The 22,580-nt window shown below is 38.6% G+C and overlaps 1 non-coding gene across 1 annotated transcript; it reads left to right on the plus strand.

The window, feature by feature from the left end:
* The first annotated feature begins 19,264 nt into the window (after positions 1-19,264).
* Positions 19,265-19,336, plus strand: TRNAY-GUA (transfer RNA tyrosine (anticodon GUA)). Its single transcript has one exon. It is a non-coding gene; the product is annotated as a tRNA-Tyr (tRNA).
* The last annotated feature ends 3,244 nt before the right edge of the window (positions 19,337-22,580 follow it).

The following is a 22,580-nucleotide window of genomic DNA, read 5'->3' on the forward strand; positions in this document are numbered from 1 at the left end:
TTTTAGCATAGTATCAAATGGTCCAATCCAGTCTTGCTAAAGTGCTTAAAGTTTCTAAGATGTAACACTTTTTTTACTTTGTTTCTTTGTAAATATTGTTCCCTTTATCTGGAATAACCTTTCCATCTTCTCCCTCTGACCAGTGCCTGTCTATCCTCTAAGATTCAACTCAGGTAATTTATCATCTGCTCAGTTTCTCTCTAACTGGCTTCCATCTCTGTGCATTTGAACATGGAGGACACTTCTCTAATAGCTCTTTAGTGTTTGGTCATTGCCCGATTGCGTCTTTTCCTCCTGGACTTTGTGACACTTAAGAACAGAACTTTGGGTTTATTTTTTAATTATCCTTATATAAAGATACATGTTTTCCAATAAATGTTCAGTAAACATTTCTTAATTTTAATAAACACTTAACATTTAAGAAAATGAATTTCTTTGTATTTTGAGACATGCAATGCATGCTTGTTATAGCTGTGAGTAGTTTCTCTCTGTAAATCAAAATGTGACTCTCAAGCCTGAAACACTGGAGATAAGGTAGAGTGAGGGGTTAGAATGGCAGAGAATAGAAACACTGTTGGTCACCAAGACTGCAAGGCTCTCAGTAACTGACTGAATCAGGACTCCAGTCCAAGGCTGCTGCTGCTGCTGCTAAGTCGCTTCAGTCGTGTCCGACTCTGTGCGACCCCATAGACGGCAGCCCACCAGGCTCCCCCGTCCCTGGGATTCTCCGGGCAAGAATACTGGAGTGGGTTGCCATTTCCTTCTCCAATGTATGAAAGTGAAAAGTGAAAGTGAAGTCACTCAGTCGTGTCCGACTCTTAGCGACCCCATGGACTGAAGCCTACCAGGCTCCTGCATCCATGGGATTTTCCAGGCAAGAGTACTGGAGTGGGGGGCCATCGCCTTCTCCGCAGTCCAAGGCTGCTAACAACAAATTCCATCTCTTTCCACTGGTTCCTGGTTTCCTTTTAGTCCTATTCATCAATCTTATTACTCCAGCTTTTCTTCCCAACGCTAAAAGTTCCTGCACATGTTTTACCTTCTTCCTAAAGGCACTGGGATTCAATAAATAATGTAGATGTCTAATTTTATAACTTAACACCTTAAATTTCTACTTAGGAGTCCATTTCTGCCTTCCCTGGACTCCCTCACAGACATCTCTTATCATCTTATCATTGAGATTTATTGGTGTCATTTCATTTACCAACTGCCGTTTTCAATTTTGATCAGAAGCAGATGTTCAATCTGGCATCTTCCCCAGCTGCAATCAGTGTACATAATGCCACAGCTCCTTGATTGGCTTCAAAACATCTTCCTGTCTGCAGTCAGGAAGACAGTTTTAGGTTTCTGATGGCACATCTCAAGATGCTGCTTAATTTGTCTCCAGTTCTCAATATCTTAGTTGTTTCACACTGATCTTTAAAAATAGACTCTCTGTTGTTGTAAGCTGAGAAGTGGTCCTAAAGAAGAGGAGATTAAAATTATTATAGTGCAATATAGATTCCAGATATCCTATTGCACTATGGATATTAAAAGGAATATGCTGGAGAAAAATGTAGATGTATTGAACATGAGCAGTTAGATAACCCCTGTTAGTTGATAAAGTTATTTACTGTGATTATTGTTGCTTTCCTAGTCAGTTTTTTTTTTTTCAACTTCTCTTGATATGAAAAGAAGACTCTTGAGATCCCCTTGGACTGCAGTAAGACTAAACCAGTCAATCCTAAAAGAAATTAACCCTGAATATTCAATGGAAGAACTGATGCTGAAGCTGAAGCTCCAATCCTTTGGCCACCTGATGCCAACAGTTGACTCTGGAAAAGACCCTGACTCTGGGAAAGGTTATGGGCAGGAGGAGAAGGGGGTGACATAGGATGAGATGGTTAGATGGCATCATCGACTCAATGGACACGAGTCTGAGCAAACTTTGGGAGATAGTGGAGAATAGGGGAGCCATAGGCCATGAGGTAGCAAAGAGTTGGACATGACTTAGCAACTGAACAACAATATAAAAAAAGTAGTAATTTTCTTGGCAGTACTTACATGTGGTTTTCAATGATATACAAAAAAAATTATTTCTTGACATAGAGAAGAATGTTTTATAGCGTGTGAATTATTTTATGCTTAATTAATACAAATTGCTCCAAATAAACTTAATACAATAAGTGCCATTTATCCACTTCTCAAAGCGTGTTTTTAAACAATTTTACTTATAATAAAATATGCAATCTATCCTCATTGAAATATTTCTCTTTTTTCTGTGTGATTGCTATTGTCACTTTTATCATTTAGTTAGTATCCACTGATCAAGTACACACAACAAAGGCAAGGTTTTTGCCTTTCTCCAGTGAATTGGGCTCTGCTGTGACTGTTACTCCCTCCCCAGCTTCTGAAACAATTAAATCAAAACTACCTAGAATTTTTAGTTTTAGTTGATGAATTCTGAAAATGGGGTGACTTTTTTATTGGGGTGACTTTTAAAAGAACTTTTTCGCAAAAATCATAATAGAAAACACACCAAGTGATTGAAAAAAAATTCCTCTAGTTTCTAGAGCTCTGTTCACTTTGCTCTTTTTCTATAAATTGTTATTTTTTAGGTAGATTAAAGCAACCTGGTATTTGAAAAGTCTAAAAGACTGGCTTTTAGGTTTCTACTAGTCTATTTAAAGACATTTTAAAGAATTTTTTGCAGTATTTGTACCACAGGGGATCCAGGATATATTAGGAAGGTGGAACAAGGTAAGTGTTTCTCAAAGTGACAGTTATAAGTGAGTAAGACATAAGGAGATGAATCACTTGGTCATCATATTGATCTGAATTCTTGGAGGACATAGATCATAAATCTGAAGGAGAAAGGCAATGCATTTCTGCAAATGGATACTGCTTAAGTCTCTAAAATTCTCCCTGAAATAAAAGGGGCACAAACAAGGTTGCTTTACCCTAAAATGATCTCAGCTCCAATCCTGGAAGTTTTCAGAATTCTTGATACTTCTTGATTATCCTCTTAATCAGTGCATCTTTAATGAGTAGCCAATGGAGTATTGACTGGATGTAGAATCAGAGGCCTTAAGCAAATCACTCTAAGCAAGCAAATTACTCTGAGTATTAACTGTGCGATTTGTAAAATAGATTTTGTTGAAAAAAATATTCACAGATCTCAAAAATCCCATGACATATAACAGTGCAATGCAACCTCATATCAAAAGTCATTCCATTTTCTTCAGAGAGCTCTATTTCAGGGCCTAGTGGAAAATATTCCAGTAAAACATCTAATAATTCCTGAAAACTTTAGCATTGTAAATTACATTATGTTGTTATATGACAAGGCAAAAACATGTATGTTAGGCTTCACTAAAATTCATATTTGGTTTATTATCAGATGAAATTGGCAAGCACACATATAAATATAGAAAATTTTTAATTTCATCTTTGCTACTTAATTTAAAATTTTCATCTTATGTAAATAACCTTAGCTATCTAACATAACTCCTCTGAGTTTAATTTTTTTCCTTCTATAAAGTGGAAAGAATAATTTCAACTATGATAATATAATGAGTTATTAAAAGGTAAATGAAACAATGTAAGAATATCAGCTGTTATATCACCTAGGGATAACTCGTATGTATGAACAGAAGCCAAGAGTCTTTCATAAGCAGTGAATTGCTTTACTGCCATGCTCAGAAGAGGGGCTGAGTTTTTAAAATTAATTTATTTATTTTAACTGGAGGCTAATTACTTTATAATATTGTGGTAATTTGGTTTTTGTGGTAATATGGTTTTTGTGATACATCGACATGAATCAGGAGGAGCTGATTTTTAAGTGAGATTTGTTCATTCATTCAAGCCACATTGATATATTTCAAATAGTAGATGAAGGTAGATGATACTGAGATTCATAAAGCACATGCTCTAATTTCAAGAGAGGCATAATCCAGAAAGGTTTGTAAACTCAGCTTATGGTGGCCCACAGATAAATTAATTTTTTGTTAGCACAGTTTATTTAAAGATTGAATTCTAAGACCTTTTAATATACTCTCCAGTTGGCCACATGCTCAACATCTTCCTTTTTTCTTACACTGAAAGTGAAAGTCGCTCAGTCCTGTCTGACTCTTTGCAACTCTACGGTCTTACATTAACCTTCCTTTATTCTTACATTCATTACATTGTCTACACTATGTAGTCAAACATAATATGTGCACTTACCTTCCAAAGTTCATGTGATACAGTCATGATACAAGCATGATCGTGTTTCCTTGGCCAAATGAACACCCTCGTATAGATGCCTTATAATGTTGTTGCTTGATTCTCAGGCTCCTTTCAAGAATGCATGTTCCCATGCAAGCTGTTGGAATAATATTTAGATCAGTCATTCTTAAATATGTGTGCCTCAAGCCTTTTCTTTTCATTTTCCTTCCGGACTATGCATATATCTAGATATTTCTCAGATTTGTTGTATTTCTTTATAGTTTTGCTAAAACATAGCCCTGCCAGACAGGATACATGCTGTTACATCCTTCTGAGACCTCTATTTTCCTCAAACTCAACAAAGTTAAATCTTCACTACTTGACTATTTTACTCCTTAGTATTTGCCCCCTTTCCTGAATCCCTGGAGCATTATTTAGGCATATATCACTCACTAGGGAATGGATATGGGAAATAGATGGGGAAACAGTGGAAACAGTGTCAGACTTTATTTTTCTGGGCTCCAAAATCACTACAGATGGTGACTGCAGCCATGAAATTAAAAGACACTTACTCCTTGGAAGGAAAGTTATGACCAACCTAGACAGCATATTCAAAAGCAGAGACATTACTTCGCCAAAAAAGGTTCATCTAGTCAAGGCTATGGTTTTTCCAGTGGTCATGTATGGATGTGAGAGTTGGACTGTGAAGAAGGCTGAGCACCGAAGAATTGATGCTTTTGAACTGTGGTGTTGGAGAAGACTTGAGAGTCCCTTGGACTGCAAGGAGATCCAACCAGTCCATCCTAAAGGAGATCAGCCCTGGGATTTCTTTGGAAGGAATGATGCTAAAGCTGAAACTCCAGTACTTTGGCCACCTCATGGGAAGAGTTGACTCATTGGAAAAGACTCTGATGCTGGGAGGGATTGGGGGCAGGAGGAGAAGGGAACGACAGAGGATGAGATGGCTGGATGGCCTCACTGACTCGATGGACGTGAGTCTGAGTGAACTCCGGGAGTTGGTGATGGAGAGGGAGGCCTGGCGTGCTGTGATTCATGGGGTCGCGAAGACTCGGACACGACTGAGCGACTGAACTGATCTGATATGATCTGAGGGAATGGATTCACACATGAAAACACTTCATTAGCTACTTTGTATCTCTCTAAAACTGCATTGTTTATTTTTTGAGAATAGGAACTGGGTCTTACATTCTCTTCCTTCCAGACCTTCTTCTAGTGAAATTTTTTTTTTTTTTTTTTGAAATCTTGGAGTAAGTTGACAAATAAGCACTGAAGGATGACACAACTCAAAGTGAAGTGAAAGTCGCTCAGTCGTGTCCGACTCTGCGACCCGCGGACTAATCCACGGAATTCTCCAGGCCAGAATACTGCAGTGGGTAGCCTTTCCCTTCTCCAGGGATCTCCCTAACCCAGGGATCGAACCCGGGTCTCCCGCATCTCAGGTGGATTCTTTCCAGTTGAGCCACAAGGGAAGCCTGAAACAACTCAAAATGTGACCTCAAATACATTAGTCTAATAATACACACAGGACAGTTATATGAAATATAAAATTATGTAATATATATTATAAAAACTACCCTCAATTATTAGAATCAAGTTAAGCACAACTTGTCTGTCTACTTTATTCATCCTGGAACACAAACAACAACTGAGAAAAAAAAAAAAAGCTCCAAACTCTCTTTCCATCAATTCAGTTGCTCAGTCGTGTCCGAATCTTTGCGGCCCCATGAATCGCAACGCGCCAGGCCTCCCTGTCCATCACCATCACCCGGAGTTCACTCAAACTCATGTCCATCGAGTCAGTGATGCCATCCAGCCGTCTCATCCTCTGTCATCCCCTTCTCCTCCTGCCCCCAATCCCTCCCAGCATCAGAGTCTTTTCCAATGACTCAACTTTTCACATGAGGTGGCCATAGTATTGGAGTTTCAGCTTCAGCATCAGCCCTTCCAATGAACACTCAAGACTGATCTCCTTTAGGATGGACTGGTTGGATCTCCTTGCAGTCCAAGGGACTCTCAAGAGTCTTCTCCAACACCACAGTTCAAAAGCATCAATTCTTCGGTGCTCAGCTTTCTTCACACTCCAACTCTCACATCCATACATGACCACAGGAAAAACCATAGCCTTGACTAGACTGACCTTTATTGGCAAAGTGATGTGTCTGCTTTTGAATATGCTATCTAGGTTGGTCATAACTTTCCTTCCAAGGAGTAAGTGTCTTTTAATTTCATGGCTGCAATCACCATCTACAGTGATTTTGGAGCCCCCCAAAATAAAGTCTGACACTGTTTCCCCATCTATTTACCATGAAGTGATGGGACCAGATGCCATGATCTTCGTTTTCTGAATGTTGAGCTTTAAGCCAACTTTTTCACTCTCCTCTTTCACTTTCATCAAGAGGCTTTTTCGTTCCTCTTCACTTTCTGCCATAAGGGTGGTGTCATCTGCATATCTGAGGTTCTTGATATTTCTCCTGGCATTCTTGATTCCAGCTTGTGCTTCTTCCAGCCCAGCGTTTCTCATGATGTACTCTGTGTATAAGTTAAATAAGCAAGGTGAAAATATACAGCCCCGACATACTCCTTTTCCTATTTGGAACCAGTCTGTTGTTCCATGTCCAGTTCTAACTGTTGCTCCTGACCTGCATAGAGGTTTCTCAAGAGGTGACCTACAAAAGCTATTTTAATAATATTATCTGCGGTGCTATAGCAAACATCAGTTTTCTTGGCAACCTATCTTTATCTTCTGTTGCACTTGGTAACCTCTTGATTTTATGTATAGAGTCATTTTTCTGATGCTGAGTGTCTTTATAAAATCACATTTTAATGCTTCTGGAAATAAAAGCTTGTTGTGAGAAGCTATATGGAAACCTAGAGGCTATTATCTCAATAGTTTCATCTAATACACAGCTATGTAGTCTGCAGCTCCCTGATTCTCCATGTAATTCCTAGCAGGCCAGTCCATTACTTTGATGTGCAGGATTTTAAGACTACATTTAACCATGCCTAGGCAGGTCAGTTATCTTTTGTGGCTTTATACTGTATAAAGCTGACCTCTTTATGTGCACATTCATTTTTCTTTCATTTTCTTTAATGGGTCACTGATGCTGGTCAGATATTCTCAAAATGATTTCCAATTAGAAAAACATAAATTTTTTACCTTTTATAAATGTCCCCCAAACGGAATGATATTTTTACATATAAATTGCAAAAGATTAGCAGAAAGTAAAGATTATTACTGAAGAGGCATTGAATTTCAAATCAGAACACCAGAATTTGGTTTCCATTTTTGTCAGTTAATAAAAATACAGCTTTGGCTGCCTATATAGTAACTTTTCTAAGTTTAATTTTCCTATCTGTGTATATGATAATAATAATTCTACTACCTATTAAGAGTAATTGGGAGGATCAAAAATTTCCAGTGAAGAGCTTTGCCAAACATTATACAACTGGTATGTGTAACTCCTAAGCATAAATAATGATGGCTAAAGTCTTATATCTGGTACCCTTTATTCTTGCATAGCCACAGGACAAGCCACTGCTGATGCAAACAATTAGTAAAGAATCTATAATAGGAAAAGAAGAGTTTTATTTGAACCAAACTGTGGACAATAAGACAGGGAGACACAGATTTGGGAAACTCTTGAATTGTAATCTGCTGGACTACAAAATCTGGCAAGCTTATAAAAGGTGAAACCTGCAAAATTATATAAACTGTGAAGAATTAGAATTGGAGCTGGAAAGACGTAAGGGTGCTTATAACACAAGGATTGACTGGGGTCCAAAATGATTGCATATTTACAAGGGGTGAACTTGAAAGCATATGTTTGCAGCTTGCAGGTGCTACTAGACATTGTTTTGAGAATGCCTTGTTATGTCCTTAAGTTTGATACAGTTCAGAAAATTCAAGTTTTTCAGTGATGCAGGAACATACCTGAAACCATATCCACAAGGGTCACCCAGATCCATTCTGAATGCCTGAACAACAGTTGCTCCATTTTGATTTTTAAATACATTCTTTTCTTTAATGGTTAAAGCAGATATAAAATGCATGTTTGTAATAGGCTACAAAACAGGTTCTAAGTGGCACAAAGTTTAAGTAAAAGTCACTCAGATGTCTGACTCTTTGTGACCCCATGGACTATATGGTCCATGGAATTCTCCAGGCCAGAATACTAGAGTGAGTAGCCTTTCCCTTCTCCATGGGATCTTCCCAACCCAGGGATCAAACCCAGGTCTCCCGCATTGCGGGCAAATTCTTTACCAGCTGAGCCATCAGGGAAGCCCAAGAATACTGGAGTGGTGGCCTATCTCTTTTCCAGCAGATCTTCCCAACCCAGGAATCGAACTGGGGTCTCCTGCATTCCAGGCATTCTTTACCAACTGAGCCAACAAGGAATCCCAGAGCTATCATATGTTTATGCTGTTCCATTCCTGGGTATTTATTCTAAGAAAATGAAAACACTAAAATGAAATGGTATATACACTATAATGTTCATTGCCACATTATTTACAATAGCCAAGATATGGAAGCAATCTAAGTGTTCATGATGGATTAATGGATTAAGAAGATATATATATATATATATAATGAATATTAGTCATAAAAAGAATAAAATTTTGCCATCTGAAAGAATCTTACTGGGCCTGGAAGACATTATACTAAGTGAAATAAGTTAGACTGAGAGAGATAAATACTTTATGTTTTCAATTTTATGTGAAATGTAAAAAATTTCAAATTTCAATGAATAAATATAAAGCAACAGAAACAAACTCACAGATACAGACAATAAATTAGCAGTTGCAAGAGGGGAGGGACAGAGAAGGCAATGGCATGCCACTCCAGTACTCTTGCCTGGAAAATCCCATGGACAGGGGAGCCTAGAAGGCTGCAGTCCATGGGATCGCTGAGGGTCGGACACGACTGAGCGACTTCACTTTCACTTTTCACTTTCATGCATTGGAGAAGGAAATGGCAACCCACTCCAGTGTTCTTGCCTGGAGAATCCCAGGGACGGGGGAGCCTGGTGGGCTGTGGTCTCTGGGGTCGCACAGAGTTGGACACGACTGAAGCGACTTAGCAGCAGCAGCAGCAGAGGGGAGGGATGAGCAAAACAGGTGAAGAGGATTAAAAAGTACAAACCAGTGATAAGTCACAAATACGTAAGGTATAGCACAGGGAGTTCAGTCAACAACATTATAATAACTTTGAGGTTTTTTTGTATACTCTATCCTGAGAGCTTACTTATTTTATTTCATTGAAGTCATAGTTGACTTATAATGTTGTGTTAATTTCAGGTATGTGGCAAAGAGATTCAGTTTTATATATATGCATGTATCAGATCAGATCAGTCGCTCAGTCGTGTCCAACTCTTTGCGACCCCATGAATTGAGAATGCCAGGCCTCCCTGTCCATCACCAACTCCCAGAGTTCACTCAGACTCATGTCCGTCGAGTCAGTGATGCCATCCAGCCATCTCATCCTCTGTCGTCCCCTTCTCCTCCTGCCCCCAATCCCTCCCAGCATCAGAGTCTTTTCCAATGAGTCAACTCTTTGCATGAGGTGGCCAAAGTACTGGAGTTTCAGCTTTAGCATCATTCCTTCCAAAGAACGCCCAGGGCTGATCTCCTGGGATTGATTGAAGAATTCAATCAATTCTTCAGCACTCAGCCTTCTTCACAGTCCAACTCTCACATCCATACATGACCACAGGAAAAACCATAGGCTTGACTAGATGAACCTTTTTTGGCAAAGTAATGCCTCTGCTTTTGAATATGCTATCTAGGTTGGTCATAACTTTCCCTTCAAGGAGTAAGCGTCTTTTAATTTCATGGCTGCAGTCACCATCTGCAGTGATTTTGGAGCCCAGAAAAATAAAGTCTGACACTGTTTCCACTGTTTCTCCATCTATTTCCCATGAAGTGATGGGATCGGATGCCATGATCTTCGTTTTCTGAATGTTGAGCTTTAAGCCAACTTTTTCACTGTCCACTTTCACTTTCATATATATATGAAATATATCAGTTCACTCTCTCAGTCATGTCAGACTGTTTACAAACCCAGCACGCCAGGCTTCCCTGTCCATCACCAACTCCCGGAGTTCACTCAAACTCATGTCCATCAAGTTAGTGATGCCATCCAACCATCTCATCCTCTGTCATCCCCTTCTCCTCCTGCCTTCAATCTTTCCCAGCACCAGGGTCTTTTTCAGTGAATTAGTTCTTCACATCAGATGGCCAAAGTGTTGGAGCTTCAGCTTCAGCATTAGTCCTTTCAATGAATATTCAGGACTGATTTTCTTTAGGATGGACTGGTTGGATCTCCTTGCAGTCCAAGAGACTCTCAAGAGTCTTCTCCAACACCACAGTTCAAAAGCATCAGTTCTTCAGTGCTCAGCTTTCTTTATGGTCCAACTCTCACATTCATACGTGACTACTGAGAAAACCATAGATTTGACTAGACGGACCTTTGTCACCAAAGTAATGTCTCTGCTTTTTAATATGCTGTCTAGATTGGTCATAGCTTTTCTTCCAAGGAGCAAGATCTTTTAATTTCATGGCTTCAGTCACCATCTGCAGTGAATTTAGAGCCTAAAAAAATAAAATCTGTTACTGTTTCCATTGTTTCCCATCTATTTGCCATGAAGTGATGGGACAAGTTGCCATGATCTTAGTTGTTTGAATGTTGAGTTTTAAGTCAGCTATATAGAAATAAAAGCTATATAGCTGGCTTAAAACTCAACCTTCAAAAATATATATAAATAGATATATATATGTATATTATATTTGGCAAAACTAATACAATTATGTAAAGTTTAAAAATAAAATTAAATTAAAAAAAATTTTTTTCACATTATTTCTAAGTTCCCTTATTACAAAATATTGAATATAGTTCCCTGTGCTATACTGTAGGTTCTTGTTGGTTATGTATTTTACATATAGTAATGTAAATATATTAATCCCAAACTTCTAATTTATAACCTTCCCTTTTTTAATCAAAATCTGTTTTCTGTCTGTTTGTCTATTTCCATTTTGCATATGAGTTAATTTGTATTTTTTTAATTCCACATGTAAACAATATCATATGATACTTTGTCTCACTTCACTTAGTATGATAATTTATAATAACTTTGGTGTGTAATCTACAAAAATACCAAATTACTATGTTATATCATATTGTATATAACTGAAAGCAATATAAGTTAATTATACTTCTATAAAAACAGACAATAAAAATATGTAAATTAAGGTGAGAGATCTGATAGCAAAGGGAAAAATGGAGAAAAGTGAACCAGGGAAGGTAAGTAAGTCCAGTACTGAAGGCCTTGTTTGTGGGGCCTGTCAAATATGTTGACCCTAAAAGAAATGGAACCTTTGAAGGGTTTGAAGCAAGAGATCACATGTCTAAATTACATACCTAGAATATACGAATTAGTGTGAAGAAAAAATTTAATGGTACAATACTGGATATGGAAAGAATAGTTGGGGACAATTGCAGTAGGAAGGAACAATTTTGTATTGACCATGGCAGTGGCAGTGGAGATGGAGGGAAGGCTGATTTGAGAAACATTTAGGATGTAAAATATATTCACAGTGCTGAGCTCTTCATTGGAGGAAAGGGTCACGGGTGCTAATGTTGGAAACAGCGGAAGGGATTCAATTTAGGGGGACAACAGTGAATTCATGGATGTTGACTTACAGGTGCCTTTGAGGCATCAAATTAGGGATATCAGGACCCTAGTTGGAAATATACTTTTGGAGTCCAGAAATTTCTCATTCATTTGCACATGTTCAAACTGTTGCACTGCATTCAGATCTATTTTAATTGGATGATCCTCTTGCTGTGTTGTTACACCATGCACCTAGTCTCGACAGGATGTGGCTGGTGAACTGTATTTACTGAGAAAGCACGTGGCTGAACTTATTCACAGTCGGGGCTTTGTTTGATGGATATTACAAAACAGTGAAAGAGTCCAAGGAATTGATAGTATCATCAAGAGTGCATTGAAATATGAATAGTAGATTATAGTAAAATTGGAGATACTCACAGGCAAGGAAGAAGTAAAGATGATCAGTGGACTTCAGAAGCCAATGAAGTCATAGATAACAGCAGCTAGACTCAAAATGGATTAAAGATAGAAATGTAAGACCAGAAACAAAAACTCCTAGAGAAGAACATAGGCAAAACACTCTGACATAAATCACAGCAGGATCCTGTATGACCCACCTCCCAGAATAATGGAAATAAAAGCAAAAATAAACAAATGGGACCTAATTAAACTTAAAAGCTTTTGCACAATGAAGAAAACTATAAACAAGGTGAAAAGACAGCCTTCAGAATGGGAGAAAACCATACCAAATAAAGCAACTGACAAAGAATTAATCTCAAAAATATACAAGCAACCCCTGCAGCTCAATTCCAGAAAAATAAATGACCCAATCAAAATAAATGGGCCAAAGAGCTAAACAGACATTTCTCCAAAGAAGACATACAAATGGCTAATAAACACATGAAAAGATGCTCAATATCACTCATTATCATAGAAATGCAAATCAAAACCACAATGAGGTACCATTTCACACCAGTCAGAATGGCTGCTATCCAAAAGTCTACAAGCAATAAATGCTGGAGAGGGTGTGGAGAAAAGGGAACCCTCTTACACTGTTGGTGAGAATGCAAACTCGTACAGCCACTATGGAGAACAGTGTGAAGATTCCTTAAAAAACTGGAAATAGAACTGCCACATGACCCATCAATCCCACTGCTGGGCATACACACTGAGGAAACCAGAAGGGAAAGAGACACATGTACCCCAATGTTCGTCGCAGCACTGTTTATAATAGCCAGGACATGGAAGCAACCTAGATGTCCATCAGCAGACGAATGGATAAGAAAGCTGTGGTACATATACACAATGGAGTATTACTCAGCCATTAAAAAGAATGCATCTGAATCAGTTCTAATGAGGAGGATGAAAGTGGAGCCTATTATACAGAGTGGAGTGTGTCAGAAAAAAAAAAAACAATACAGTATATTAACACATAAATATGGAATTTAGAGGAGAAGGCAATGGCCCCCCACTCCAGTACTCTTGCCTGGAAAATCCCATGGACAGAGGAGCCTGGTAGGCTGCAGTCCATGGGGTCGCTAAGAGTTGGATACGACTGAGCGACCTCACTTTCACTTTTCACTTTCATGCATTGGAGAAGGAAATGGCAACTCACTCCAGCATTCTTGCCTAGAGAATCCCAGGGACGGGGTACCCTGATGGGCTGCCGTCTATGGGGTCACACAGAGTCGGACACGACTGAAGCGACTTAGCAGCAGCAGCAGCATGGAATTTAGAAAGATGATAACAATGACCTTATATGCGAGACAGCAAAAGAGACACAGAGATAAAGAATAGACTTTTGGACTCTGTGGGAGAGGGTGAGGGTGGGATGATTTGAGAGAATAGCATTGAAACATATATATTGTCATATGTGAAACAGATCACCAGTCCAGGTTCGATGCATGAGACAGGGTCGGGTGCACTGGGATGACCCTGAGGGATGGGATGGGGAGGGAGGTGGGAGGGGGGTTCAGGATGGGGGACTCACGTACACCCATGGCTGATTCATGTCAATGTATGGCAAAACCAATATAATATTGTAAAGTAAAATAAATAAATAAATAAAACTGGAAAAAGAAAAAAAAAAGCAGCTAGAATGGGGGAAGTTTGAGACCAGTATGGGATGTGCTATAAATCTAATTGAAGATGAAATAGTTCCAGGTGGCAGCAAGATGTCTTATAAGAGTGAATGAGATGGTGGAGTGTAAAGGACACTCATCTGCAGTGGGACCAAAGAGTTGGGGAAAACACATGTTGAACATTCCATGGTCCGTAAGCAATGATGAAGAAAAGGAATAAGTGGTTATTCAAATAAAAACACAAAGACTTGTATACTATTCCCTTGCTCAAGAATATCAAAGAAACTAGAGCATATGCTATTCCAGGAACTTTAAAGACTTTGTTACAATAAAGCCTTTGGGGTCTCTCCATTTTGGATTTCAGTGCAAAATACTTGTACATAAGATCCTAGTGATTTTGGATATTTCACATTTTTAGCTAATATTACACTGATGCCTCTCATCACACACAGACACGCACACCATCCAGAAAATCCAGCATGGAAAAATATATATTTTGACAGCTTTGATCATTAGGAAGCAAAGATGACAGTCATAAGAGATTTCCTAGGAGGCTCTTGGACAGAGAAAGGAAACGTAATTAAGATGTTGAATCATTTAATGACGTCCACTCTCTAGAGCTTATCTTTTACTGCAGTTGCTATTTCCAGATTCTATTTTCCAGCCAGCCATTTTTTCATGAGTTGTGATATTCACTTGAAACCTTAATCATTCGCAGAGATCCAGCTTTAAATGGAAACTAGGGCTTTTCCCTCCACCTGAAACTCACTTGAAAGAAGGATAGCTGCTGTGTCAACTGCTTTCAAGAATTATGGAGGGCAGGCCAAGGAAAAGGCTTAAGAATAATGTAATAGTTGTTCTTTAGTTTTTTAAAAAAATGTTCTAAGGCACTGGTTATCAAGACTTTCCCTATGAAAACTTCAAAGCTCAGTTTTCAGATCCCAGATTAAGATGCTGGATAAATGCACAGTATGATCTAGGTAAGGATCCCTAATAAAGACCCTGTCATCATAAAATGAACAATTGGCAGCAACTTAAACAATGTAGCTACAAAGTAAGCAGGAAGCAAAATTTTCACACTCAAAACTCTAATTTGAACAATTCTAATAATTTTCACATTGCTTTTAGTGTTGCTTTAATGACTTTATTTACCAAGTTCTATCACTTTTACCTAACACTTTTTCCTTTGCCCCTGACTTTAAAACATAATTCTCATTCAGTCCCATTTTGCACCCTTAAATTTGTCTCTATCAGTCTACTGACTATATTACTGTTTCAATGCAGTCTTTACTTTGTGATATGTTTCAAACTGCCTCCTTCATTTTGCAAATGCTTTCCTTCCCCAAAGTGAAGTTACAGTGATTGGTCTTATTCCACCATTGTTTTTCCAACTTTAGGAGAAAAATGTCCCCCCTATCCCATACATTTTGTGATAATTTCAGAAACCTATGAATATGTTACATGACAAAGGGAATTCAGGTTGTAAATGGATTACATTACTAATCAGCTGACTTTAAAATAGAGAAATTACTCTACATTTTTGTTATCTAGTCACTAAATCATGTCTGACTCTTTACAACCCTATGGACTTTAGCCCTCCAGGTTCCTCTGTCCATGGGATTCTCCAGGCAAGAATACTAGAGTGGGTTGCCATTTCCTTCTCCAGGGGATCTTCCTGATCCAGGATTCAAACCCCCATCTCCTGTATTGGCAGGCAGATTCTTTACCACTGAACCACCAGGCAAGTCCTAGGGAGTATACATTATACTGATGTCATTGTAAAAGTCCTTAAAAGTAGAGAAAGGAGGGAGAGGAGGGCAGAGTTAGAGATATTTGGTGATGCTACACTGTTTCCTTGAAGATGGAGGAAGGGGCTTTGAGCCAAGGAATGTAAGTTACCTCCAGAAGTTAGAAAAACAAACAAGTGTTTTTCTAGATACTCTAGAAGGAACCTGTCAACACTTTGATTGCAACCCCAGAAGACCCACTTCAATCTTCTGACTTTCAGAACTGTAGTATACGTTTGTGTTCTTTTAAGCCACTGCATTTGTGAAAATTTGCGAGTAAAGTAATGCTCAAAATTCTCCAAGACAGGCTTCAGCAATATGTAAACCGTTAACTTCCAGATGTTCAAGCTGGTTTTAGAAAAGGCAGAGGAACCAGAGATCAAATTGCCAACATCCGCTGGATCATGGAAAAAGCAAGAGAGTTTCAGAAAAACATCTATTTCTGCTTTATTGACCAAAGCCTTTGACTGTGTGGATCACAATAAACTGTGGAAAATTCTGAAAGAGATGGGAATACCAAACCACCTGACCTGCCTCTTGAGGAATCTGTATGCAGGTCAGGAAGCAACAGTTAGAACTGGACATGGAACAACAGACTGGTTCCAAATAGGAAAAGGAGTACGTCAAGGCTGTATATTGTCACTGCTTATTTAACTTATATGCAGAGTACATCATGAGAAATGCTGGGCTGGAAGAAACACAAGCTGGACTCAAGACTGCCGGGAGAAATATCAATAACCTCAGAACAACATGGAACTGGACATGGAACAACAAACTGGTTCCAAATAGGAAAAGGAGTACATCAAGGCTGTATATTGTCACTGCTTATTTAACTTATATGCAGAGTACATCATGAGAAATGCTGGGCTGGAAGAAACACAAGCTGGACTCAAGATTGCCAGGAGAAATATCAATAACCTCAGATATGCAGATGACACCACCCTTTTGGCAGAAAGTGAAGAGAAACTAAAAAGCCTCTTGATGAAAGTGAAAGAGGAGAGTGAAAAAGTTGGCTTAAAGCTCCACATTCAGAAAACGAAGATCATGGCATCCGGTCCCATCACTTCATGGGAAATAGATGGGGAAACAGTGGAAACAGTGTCAGACTTTATTTTTGGGGGCTCCAAAACCACTGCAGATGGTGACTGCAGCCATGAAATTAAAAGACGCTTACTCCTTGAAAGGAAAGTTATGACCAACCTAGATAGCATATTCAAAAGCAGAGACATTACTTTGCCAACAAAGGTCCGTCTAGTCAAGGCTATGGTTTTTCCTGTGGTCATGTATGGATGTGAGAGTTCGACTGTGAAGAAGGCTGAGTGCTGAAGAATTGATGCTTTTGAACTGTGGTGTTGGAGAAGACTCTTGAGAGTCCCTTGGACTGCAAGGAGATCCAACCAGTCCATTCTGAAGGAGATCAGTCCTGGGTGTGCTTTGGAAGGAATGATGCTGAAGCTGAAATCCAGTACTTTGGCCACCTCATGCAAAGAGTTGACTCACTGGAAAAGACTGATGCTGGGAGGGATTGGGGGCAGGAGGAGAAGGGGACAACAGAGGATGAGATAGCTGGATGGCATAACTGACTCGATGGACGTGAGTCTGAGTGAACTCCGGGAGTTGGTGATAGACAGGGAGGCCTGGCGTGCTACAATTCATGGGGTCGCAAAGAGTCGGACACGACTGAGCAACTTAACTGAACTGAACTGAATGGTAAAATAACACCCAAGTTTTTACTTATGGGTCTATCAGCAATTTTCAGCTTCTGAATTCTCATCTTCATTGACAATTTGCACAGATTCTCTACCCCCATCACTGACTGGCATCATAGTCAAATCCACTGTAGCTAGTTTACTGCACTGTAGTTAGGGTTTTCTATTACTCAGTAGCAATATCATGAAATAAATAGTGCTCCCATAAAGGAAACATTGGAAAACCAAGCATCAGAGATGACAAGTCTTCCAGTAAAGCTGCAGAGAAGGATTGCTTTGTTTAACCTCTGCTCATATCACTCACCAGGCTGTCTCACCTACAGGGCTGATTTTTCCCCAATTCCCAGATTTTCTTCTCCTTTACCAGATCCAGAGTCAAATCCATTTGGATGTACCTATCTGTGTTCCCCAAAGTCTGTTCAGGATTAACTCTAGGGCTGTAATAGCTCTTATTATTGTTAATTAAAACAGTGTGTGAAGTATCTCTTATTCCTAAGTAGTTCATGACTAATTGGAGGAGGTACACTGATCATCTAATTTGTCTAGTGAAAGTGAAAGTGTTAGCCATTAAGTCATGTCTGACTCTTTGTGACCCCATGGACTGTAGCCCACCAAGTTCCTCTGTCCATGGAATTTTCCAGGCAAGAATACTGGAGTGGGTTGCCATTCCTTCTCCAGGGATCTTTCCAACCCAAGGATTGAACCTGGGTCTTCTGTATTACAGGTGAATTCTTTACCATCTGAGCCACCAGGGAATCCCTAGAATACTGGAGTGGGTTGCCATGCCCTTCTCCAGGGGATCATCCCAACCCAGGGATAGAATCCAGGTCTCCACATGGCAGGCGGCCTGCAGGGCTACAGTGTGGCAATGCGGGAGACCTGGGTTTGATCCCTGCATTGGAAAGATCCCCTGGAGAAGGGAACAGCTACCAACCCACTCCAGGTAATCATTTGTCTAAGTGAATAACAATTTCCCAAAGGTATATAACTTCTAATGATTTCTAATAGTCATTTGAATCACTGGTCCTGATTAGTCTTAAGTTTTAAAAAAATGGAGAAGACAAGTCTGAAGAAGAGAAAATTTGAATTATATGATACTTATAAAGGATGAAGATTTAAATTTATATTATTGACATAATTAAGGTGCAGCTGTCAAGCATTAAGCTATTTGTCTTAAAATGATGTTAAGTTTATGAGCAACCTATCAATGTTTGCCTGCTTAGAGACGCTTCCACAGTGTGAAAAATAGCTTATCCTCCTACAAAAAGTTAAATATCTTTGTGGAATGTTACTTGATTTTGTTATTTTTTTTTCTTTCTGAAAAAGTAGAAAATTAAGTTTGTGCACCTAGAGATGGTGATTTCTAAATTGCCAATTTATTGGATTATTATTTATGAAGCTGATGTATGTGGTACATATTTCACATACTTGAACACATCTATAATTTTTATAGTATGCTGTACCATCTATAGGCAGAGACCCTGCATTATGGAACATGGATACGGGTTTGAGAAATGCATTCTTTTCAAATTAACAAGAAAAATAAACCTAGTAATCATTTTCTTCATCTTTCAACTCATAAGCCCTAAGCTCTCAGGCAGAATGTTTTAACTAGATAACAAGGATGAAATAAGCATATTATCTCAAAGAACTATCATGAATAACATTACCCTGATTGTGTACCTCAGAGAATATTTTCAAAAATTATTTGGAAGAGTTAATACATTGATGATCCAGTTAGAGAACACATGTATTAGCAGTGTCCTTGTAGCAAAAAATAAATGCCACGCCACAGTTTACAGGAAACACGAGGAATAATGAAACCAACACATAAATAAAATAAATAAATAAGCAATCCCCACCACCAAATAGCTTCCCTAGTGGTTCAGATGGTAAAGCATCTGCCTGTAATGCAGGAGACCCAGGTTCAATCCCTGGCTCGGGAAGATCCCCTGGAGAAGGAAATGATATTCCTTAGATTGACGATAATCAAAAGAGGTTAAAAAAGGAAAAGGTCTTTCAGAGAAACACAGTATCACAATATTTTAAGGGATATTTTCTTCTGGGCTGGTAGCCTTTGAAAGATTCCATCATTTGTCAAGTTAGGATGAAATAAACTCAGATCAAATGGAAAAACAACAAAGCCTAGCAAAATTATTCTGAATCATCTCTTTTTACCCTTTCTTCTGGAAAGTTCAAGCAAATAACATTAGTTTTATTCTATTTGTGGAAAATAGCTATCCACTTAACAACAGTCAGACATTCAAAAATATTGAAAAAGAAAATGACTTATTTTTCATTATTCTAAGAAAACGTAGTACTGTTTTACTGATAGCCTCACCACTGTGGGGAATCATGAGAGAGAGACAGCTGACCACTGTGCCTGAATGGAACTGGTTTGTGGCAGAGTTTGACATTTTAAATAAAAATGTCCAAAAGTCAGGTCTTTTCACCTATATATAGATACCCATGCCTAATTAAACTTTTCAAGAGGAATAATTGAAGCTCAAATACCTCATCTGAACTGCTACATAAAATAATATGCTTTATATTTGGTTTATAAAAATGGTGCTCATGTAAGGCTCACAATTTTGCCATTCTGAGCCATTAAACAGTCTAAAACACTTGACATAAAGGGATTTTAGAAAACAAAGACTATCTATCTTTATAACATATTATTTCAGTAGCTGATTCCTTAATATTTTGGCGAACTTTCATATATGCCAAACAATGTAAGCAATATTTCACTATTGCTTAAATCTTCTACCACAGTTTGGAAATAAAATTTTGTGTATTCACCTTAGATGTAAATATAGCTTCTTACATTTTCACTTACAGAATTGAATGGCTCTAAATCCTTTGAAATTTAAATAAATTCAATAACTAGGATATTAATTTCATTCTTAAGAACTCATACTCTTAAAAAAAAGACTACAAATGTCAAATATGGTATATTGCCAATAAGATTATAAAACAAATTTGCATCTGGGTAACAAAATCCACTACGAATTTGGGGAAATTTCCTTTTTGGCTATTACCACACACTTCTGTAGCCATCAAACTGAGAAGGAGTTAAGGAAAATTAGGAAAAATAAGATTAATTTGGATCTAAAAATTGTATCATTAAATCATAGAATAAAAAAGATCCTACTTTTATCCAATTATGCTCCAACAGCATAAATCTACGTAAGCAAAAAATATATCAAAAGGCCTAGAATACGATCTTTAAATGTTTCATGATAGCCTTCAGTTCAGTTCAGTCACTCAGTCGTGTCCGACTCTTTGCGACCCCATGAATCGAAGCACCCCAGGCCTCCCTGTCCATCACCAACTCCCAGAGTTCACCAAAACTCATGTCCATCGAGTTGGTGATGCCATCCAACCATCCCATCTCATCCTCTGTCATCCCCTTCTCCTCCTGCCCCCAATCCCTCCCAGCATCAGAGTCTTTTCCAATGAGTCAAATTTTCGAATGAGGTGGCCAAAGTATTGGAGTTTCAGCTTTAGCATCATTCCTTCCAAAGAACACCCAGGACTGATCTCCTTTAGAATGGACTGCTTGGATCTCCTTGCAGTCCAAGGGACTCTCAAGAGTCTTCCCCAACACCACAGTTCAAAAGCATCAATTTTTCGGCACTCAGCTTTCTTTATAGTCCAACTCTCACATCCATACATGACCACTGGAAAAACCATAACCTTGATTAGATGGACCTTTGTTGGCAAAATAATGTCTCTGCTTTTCAATATGCTATCTAGGTTGGTCATAACTTTTCTTCCAAGGAGTAAGCATCTTTTAATTTCATGGCTGTAGTCAGAATCTTCAGTGATTTTGGAGCCCCCAAAATAAAACTGACACTGTTTCCACTGTTTCCCCATCTATTTCCCATGAAGTGATGGGACCAGATGCCATGATCTTAGTTTTCTGAATGTTGAGCTTTAAGCCAACTTTTTCACTCTCCTCTTTCACTTTCATCAAGAGGCTTTTTAGTTCCTCTTCACTTTCTGCCATAAGGGTGGTGTCATCTGCATATCTGAGGTTATTGATATTTCTCCCGGCAATCTTGATTTCAGCTTGTGCATCTTCCAGCCCAGGGTTTCTCATGATGTACTCTGCATATAAGTTAAATAAGCAGGGTGACAATATACAGCCTTGATGTACTCCTTTTCCTATTTGGAACCAGTCTGTTGTTCCATGTCCAGTTCTAACTGTTGCTTCCTGACCTGCATACAAATTTCTCAAGAGGCAGATCAGGTGGTCTGGTATTCCCATCTCTTTCAGAATTGTACAGTTTATTGTGATCCACACAGTCAAAGGCTTTGGCATAGTCAATAAAGCAGAAATAGATGTTTTTCTGGAACTCTCTTGCTTTTTCCATGATCCAGCGGATGTTGGCAATTTGATCTCTGGTTCCTGTGCCTTTTCTAAAACCAGCCTGAACATCTGGAAGTTCACGGTTCACGTATTGCTGAAGCCTGGCTTGGAGAATTTTGAGCATTGCTTTACTAGTGTGTGAGATGAGTGCAATTGTGCGGTAGTTTGAGCATTCTTTGGCATTGCCTTTCTTTGGGATTGGAATGAAAACTGCCCTTTTCCAGTCCTGTGGCCACTGCTGAGTTTTCCAAATTTGCTGGCATATTGAGTGCAGCATCATCTTCCAGGATTTGGAATAGCTCAACTGGAATTCCATCACCTCCCTAGCTTTGTTCGTAGTGATGCTTTCTAAGGCCTACTTAACTTCACATTCCAGGATGTCTGGCTCTAGGTGAGTGATCAGACCATGGTGATTGTCTTGGTCATGAAGGTCTTTTTGTACAGTTGTTCTGTGTATTCTTGCCACCTCTTCTTAATATCTTCTGCTTCTGTTATGTCCATACCATTTCTGTTAACATTTCATGTTAGCCTTGGTAGTTATTAATGCATTCTTTGCCTAAACAGGTGAGAACATGAGTACTTATTTTGATTGTTTTGTCAATTATTAATAATTGTAATACAAAAATAAGTGCTTTGGGAGAAGATCACGGAGCTGTTGATATCTGATCTTTTTTTAAGAGTCAATTTGACAGGTGCTAAATTTTTTAAATATTAAGGTTTTATTTAAATTTTATTAAAGTTATTAGGGTTTTTTTTTTAATATTTAAGTATTCTAGAGTATCTGCTTCATGAAGGAAATGGTCTTTAACCTGTTTTAT

The sequence above is a fragment of the Bos javanicus genome, chromosome 5, assembly GCF_032452875.1.
Source record: "Bos javanicus breed banteng chromosome 5, ARS-OSU_banteng_1.0, whole genome shotgun sequence".
In the NCBI taxonomy this organism is placed as follows: Eukaryota; Metazoa; Chordata; class Mammalia; order Artiodactyla; family Bovidae; genus Bos; species Bos javanicus.